General features: G+C 43.8%; 1 protein-coding gene across 2 annotated transcripts in view; it reads right to left on the reverse strand.

The window, feature by feature from the left end:
- The window catches only part of LOC139542088 (methylenetetrahydrofolate reductase (NADPH)-like), a 35,620-nt gene extending 35,220 nt beyond the window's left edge, over positions 1-400 (reverse strand). The window contains exon 1 of one of the 2 annotated variants that reach the window (XM_071347119.1): positions 120-400. The gene's annotated coding sequence lies outside the window, so the exon portion shown is untranslated. The remainder of the gene's footprint in view (positions 1-119) is intronic. The other variant, XM_071347121.1, reaches the window with a different exon arrangement.
- Positions 401-6,493: the final 6,093 nt, after the last annotated feature.

Below are 6,493 nucleotides of genomic sequence, written 5' to 3' on the forward strand. Positions count from 1 at the left end.
TTGCTAGCTTGCCACTGAACAGAATAAACAAATCAGCTACAAAGAGAAGGTTGGATAGCTATCCTGGGCAAAAATGCAAACAAAAAAATACAGAAAATGCATAGCTACCGTTAGCCTACCTGTTTCTCTCAATTCTTTCGCAAATTCAATGTAGCTATTCCCCCAGGTTCGCCTCCGCGATGTGAGTAGCTACAACGTGGAACTGCTCATTTATGTCCGTCCCGTCCCCAGAATGAATTTTTCAACAGTATTGCCAAATATTTTTCAGTGAGATCTACTATTGGCTCCTTGATTTGTCGCTAGATTACGTTTAGCCGTTTCCGCGACGACGTAACAGCACCAATTTGCCTTGCTGCGGTCCCCGGCAAAGCGTTTTCTCCCCTCTCCCGCCGCACACCCCTCCGGAATGTGCTTCTACGCCTATATGTTGCTGGCCCAGTGCTATTTGGGATCCTTGGGACGTCCATACCCTAACCCTAGCCTTAACTATGGTATGTATTTTTACTGGTTGAATTTTAGCTATAATGCAGTTGATTGGTGTTATTGGCACAAACATTCTAATAAAGAAAGGACATTCATAAAAGCCTTACATTCCAGTAATAATCTGAACGTAGATTAGATTATAACATTTTGTCCGTTCAATTTGCACAGAGTGGAAATGTGCATAATGCAGCGTGTAAAACTACTTTCTTTTGCCTGCCCCCAGTGTTTTCCCCCACGGTGATGGATTTGTGAATAGAGATTCGAAGAATACAGTATTAGCAGGATAATTCCATATCTCTGTTGAAACTTGCAGTGACATCAGAAGGCACACATCAAGGATATAATTAATATAGTTAGGGTCAATGGAGATGTCCATGTACAGAATAAGTCATATTTTCTATGCAACCAAGCCTACATTTTTAGATTAAAAAGGTAGATATTTGATGACACTGAATATGTTTTATTTAATCAGAATTTTGCTTTATTCCATTGGACCCCATTCATTTTCTTCTTAATTGATGCCCTCTACTGACAGTCTTTGGTACCTCAATGTTGTTGCTCCTGGCACATGTGGATTAATTCCTCTCAAACAGTGCTCTTCCTGCACATAAGGGTTGTGTTTACTAATTAACCAAATCTTATTGTCTATGTTCCCTACAGGAGTTGTTACGTCACCACACAATAGAAAGATTAGAGACATGCCTAGCCCATTTCCTTGAAAGAACACCCCTGGATATTGGACTATTTGCAGTTCACCTGCAGCCAGGAGTTGGCATTAGTCAATGTGTTTTCTCATCATCTATCGATGCCCCAGGACATTACAGATTCTCTGACTGAGCTGCAAAACATCATAGTTCTGCAGAAAGAAAGTCAGGTGCCGTCCTCAGCGGTGGTTGTTCAAGTTAAATTTAAAAAAACATGCAATGGTATTGTTAACATATATTTTCTGCAAATATCCTAATTTTTGTATTGTGTTATTTAACAGCTACAACATGGTCATTTTTGGCGGAATTGACGTATTTTAAACCAACTAAATATATATTTATCGAAAAAATTCATAAAAATGAAAAATATAAAATAATAACAAAATGTATCACTAAGTTTGGTACTTACTTCTCAGGTGAATCATTGGCTCTTGAAATGAATCAAAGTAGATCAAGCTTGTGTTTATGTGACATTTGGCCCATAACATTTGACATACTGTCTCTGAAAATAGTCCACCTTTCCCAGTCGGTCAAGGTCCCTTTTAGCAAGCCAGGCATACTTTTGCTTGAATTAAAACTCTGAGAGAGACTATGCTCAAGCTCTGAGAGATACTATTCTCTTTTCAGCTCTCACACTATTACAAATGCTTTCATCTAGGACTAGAAGGATGGCTTTGTCATCCTTGGATATCCAACCACCCCTTTTTAAAACTCCACCCCTTTTTTAAAACTCAACCACCCCTTTTGTAATCGTCTGTGACAGCCATAGACTGTCAGGGATGGGTGAAAATCTGTGCAGCTCTTGAGAACCAACAACGGCACGGTGAACTTCTATCTGGCTTGAAATGGCAATAAGGAAAACAAACTCCTGTCAGAATAAGGGAATAGTTATTGTAGGATGGGGGTAGGGGTGCTTCAAATCAAATGTTCTCGGTCACATACACATATTTAGCAGATGTTATTGCGGGTGTAGCGAAATGCTTGTGTTCCCAGCTCCAACGGTGCAGTAATATCTAACAAACCACAACAATACACAAATCTAAAAGTAAAATTATGAAAATAAGAAATATATAAATATTAGGACGAGCAATGTCGGAGTGGCATTGACTAAAATACAGTAGAAAGGAATACAGTATATACATATGAAATGAGTAAAGCAGTATATAAACACTATTAAAGTGACCAGTGATTCCATGTCTATGTATATAGGGCAGCAAACTCTAAGGAGCAGGGTTAGGTAATCGGGTGGTAGCCGGCTAGTGATGGCTATTTAACAGTCTCTCGGTCCCAGCTTTGATGCACCTGTATGGACCTCGCTTTCTGGATGATAACGGGGTGAACAGGCCGTGAATCGGGTGGTTGATGTCCTTGATGATCTTTTTGCCCTTCCTGTGACATCGGGTGCTGTAGGTGTCCTGAAGGGCAGGCTGTGTGCCTGCGGTGATGCGTTGGGCAGACCGCACAACGCTCTGGAGAGCCCTGCGGTTGCGGGCAGCGCAGTTGCCATACCATGCGGTGATACAGCCCGACAGGATGCTCTCAATTGTGCATCTGTAAAAGTTTGTGAGTGTTTTAGATGACAAGCCAAATTTCTGTTGGGCCTTCTTCACCACACTGTCTGTGTCGGTGGACCATTTCAGTTCGTCCGTGACGTGTACGCTGAGGATCTTAAAACTTTCCACCTTCTCCACTACTGTCCCATCGATGTGGATGGGGGGGGGGGGGGGGGGGGGTGCTCCCTCTGCTATCATCCTCTTTGTTTTGTTGACGTGGAGTGAGAGGTTATTGTCCTGACACCACGACACCACACTCCGAGGGCCCTCACCTCCTCCCTGTAGGCTGTCTCGTCGTTGTTGGTAATCAGGACTACCACTGTAGTGTCGTCTGCAAACTTGATTGAGTTGGAAGCGTGCATGGCCACGCAGTCATGGGTGAACAGGGATTACAGGAGAGGGCTGAGAACGCACCCTTGTGGGGCCCCAGTGTTGAGGATCAACGGGGTGGAGATGTTGTTTCTTACTGCTTTTAATCATGGCTTGTTTCCTCCTGCTTTTAATCATGGCAAGGCGACTGGAAACACGACCGAATACAAATGTTGCAGCTATTCCCTCCGCAAGGCAATCAAACAAGCAAAGCGTCAGTATAGAGACGTAATTCAACGCAATTCAGCGTCAGTATAAGTAAAGTCGCAATTCAACGGTTCAAACACGAGACGTGTGGGGCAGGGTCTACAGTCATTCACAGATTACAAAAAGAAAACCAGCCCCGTCGAGGACATCGACGTCTTGCTCCCAGACAAATTAAACAACTTTTTTGCTCGCTCTGAGGACAATACAGTGCTGCTGATATGGCCCGCTACCAAAGCCTGTGGGCTCTCCTTCTCCGTGGCCAACGTGAGTAAAACATTTAAAAGTGTTAACCCTCGCAAGGCTGCCAGCCCAGACGGCATCCCTAGCCACATCCTCAGAGCATGTGCAGACCGGCTGGCTGGTGTGTTTACAGACATGTTCAATCTCTCCCTATCCCAGTCTGCTGTCCCCACATGCTTCAAGATGGCCACCATTGTTCCTGTACCCAAGAATGCAAAGGTAACTAAACGACTATTGCCCATCAGCACTCACTTCTGTCATCATGAAGTGCTTTGAGAGACTAGTCAAGGATCATATCACCTCCACCTTACCTGTCACCCTAGACGCACTTCAATTTGCTTACCACCCCAATAAGTCCTGTGGGAGACAAGGGGGTTGGGTTCTAAAATGTTGGTATCATAAGTATCATGACGTTTTGGTACCGTCATATTACCAGTGCATGACCTGGATAGGAACTCACCGGAGCTGAGTACCGGCACCTCAACATTTATACTGTTTGAGCTCCTGCACCTCTTATAGAATATCAGCGCAAACGTATTGTGGAGCTCTTGCACGTAAATATAAACAGCTCCAGCACCCAAAACCATTTCAGTCCCAAGTCAAGCACTGGATATTACCGTAGTTCCGGTATACTCGCAAAAACTACCAGACAGTGTCAGAGGAAGGCCCAAGCCACAGCCACAGCCACCCAAGCCACAGACTGTTCTCTCTGCTACCCCATGGCAAGCCGTACCAATGCACCAAGTCTGGAACCAACAGGATCCTGAACAGCTTCTAACCCCAAGCCATAATACTTCTTAACAAGACTGCTGTGCGTGCGTGCGTGTGTGTGCGCGGGTGTGTGCGTGCATGTGTGCGCGCGTGTGTGTGCGTGCGAGTAGAAAAAACATGTTGACTCACCCTACTTGTAGAGAAATGCCATCCTCCTCTTTCATGTTGCCTAAATGGTCTATAAATCTGTCGTTAACATTAGCATACTACATCTAGCTACATGTTGAACTTCCATCCACTGAGGCCAGAGGCACAATGTATGAATTTATGGTTGGATCAGTCTGTGGACCAATGAATAGGGAACTCATGCATATCGGTTAATATTTACATCCCTACTAAATATGTTCTGTAAAATTCACCATCGGCTGTTTTAATTTGCACACTATACACTGTACTTTGAAACAACACTGTACATAATTAAACCAACACTATACTTTGAAACCACACTTGACACAATTCCTGAACTATTCTGGGATCCTGTGTCTGCTGTACTGATAGATGCCATCAAGTCATCATAGAATGTTGAATATTGCTGGTGGTGCCCTGGTAGGCGGAGGGTCTGGAAGCATGTAGTCTGGAAGCACTTTTGGCAAGGGCCGTCGACCACTGTCACCTTCATTGTCTGCATCTCCCATTTGACCCAGAATTTCACCAGCATTTTCAGCATATGGTTGGAGGCTAAAAATGAACAAAACAAAATCACTGGGTACTTTTTGTAAATATGTAACGGTTGCAGCAAAACTGAATTTCAGTTTGTCAGAGTCAGCATTCTCAAGTGTTGGTTTAATTTTATCAGGCATATGGTCTCATGAGTCTTGTCAAGTACTCCCTGTGGATAGGCCAAGTACCCTCAGGGGTCCTAGTACCCCTGGTTTAGAACTGGCCTATGCAATTGAAATTCTACCATAGAGTACATGTTGGCTGCCTAATTACAGTAATTGATGTTACTGTTTCATCAGGGAGCCACAAAGATTAAGTAAACAAATGTAATCGCTGAATTCACGTTATGTTTGCCATTTCAAACAGTCACAGACTAGAAAGTAGCTAAACAAATTATTTTGTATTTGACTTTAGCATTGTTTAAAGTTCAGAAATATAATACTCACATGCCTCCAGGATAATATGGTAAAGTTGGCCTCATATACAGTGCCTTCAGAAAGTATTCAGACCCCTTAACTTTTTCCACATTTTGTTACGTTGCAACCTTATTCTAAAATGTATTAAAAACAAATAATTCCTCAGTAATCTACACACAATACCCCATAATGAAAGTGAAAACAGGTTTAGATTTTTTTTTGCAAATGTACTGGAAAAACTTATTTACATAACTATTCAGACCCTTTGCTATGAGACTCGAAATTGAGGTAAGGCGCATCCTGTTTCCATTGATCATCCTTGAGATGTTTCTACAACTTGATTGGAGTCCACCTGTCGTAAATTCAGTTTATGTCAGAGCAAAAACCAAGACATGAGGTCAAAGGAATTGTCCCTAGAGCTCCGAGACAGGATTGTGTCAAGGCACAGATCTGGGGAAGGGTACCAAAAAATTTCTGCAGCATTGAAGGTCCCGAAGAACACAGTAGCCTCCATAATTCTTAGATGGAAGAAGTTTGGAACCACCAACTTCTTAGAGCTAGCCGCCCGGCCAAACTGAGCAATTTGGGGAGAAGGGCCTTGGTCAGGGGGGTGACCAAGAACCCGATGTTCACTCTGACAGAGCTCTAGATTCCTCTGTGGAGATGGGAGAACCTTCCAGAAGGACAACCATCTCTGCAGCACTCCACCAATCAGGCCTTTATGGTAGAGGGGCCAGACGGAAGCCACTCCTCAGTAAAAGGCACATGACAGCCCGCTTGGAGTTTACCAAAAGGCACCTAAAGACTCTCAGACCATGAGAAACAAGATTCTCTGGTCTGATGAAACCAAGATTGAACTCTTTGGCCTGAATGCCAAGTGTCACGTCTGGAGTAAACCTGGCACCATCCCTACGGTGAAGCATGGTAGGGGCAGCATCATGCTGTGGGGTTTTTCCAGCGGCAGGGACTGGGAGACTAGTCAGGATCGAGGCAAAGATGAACGGAGCTAAGTACAGATAGATCCTTGATGAAAATCTGCTCCAGAGCACGCAGGACCTCAGACTGGGGCAAAGGTTCACCTTTCATCAGG

Source organism: Salvelinus alpinus, chromosome 17 (assembly GCF_045679555.1).
Source record: "Salvelinus alpinus chromosome 17, SLU_Salpinus.1, whole genome shotgun sequence".
Classification (NCBI taxonomy): Eukaryota; Metazoa; Chordata; class Actinopteri; order Salmoniformes; family Salmonidae; genus Salvelinus; species Salvelinus alpinus.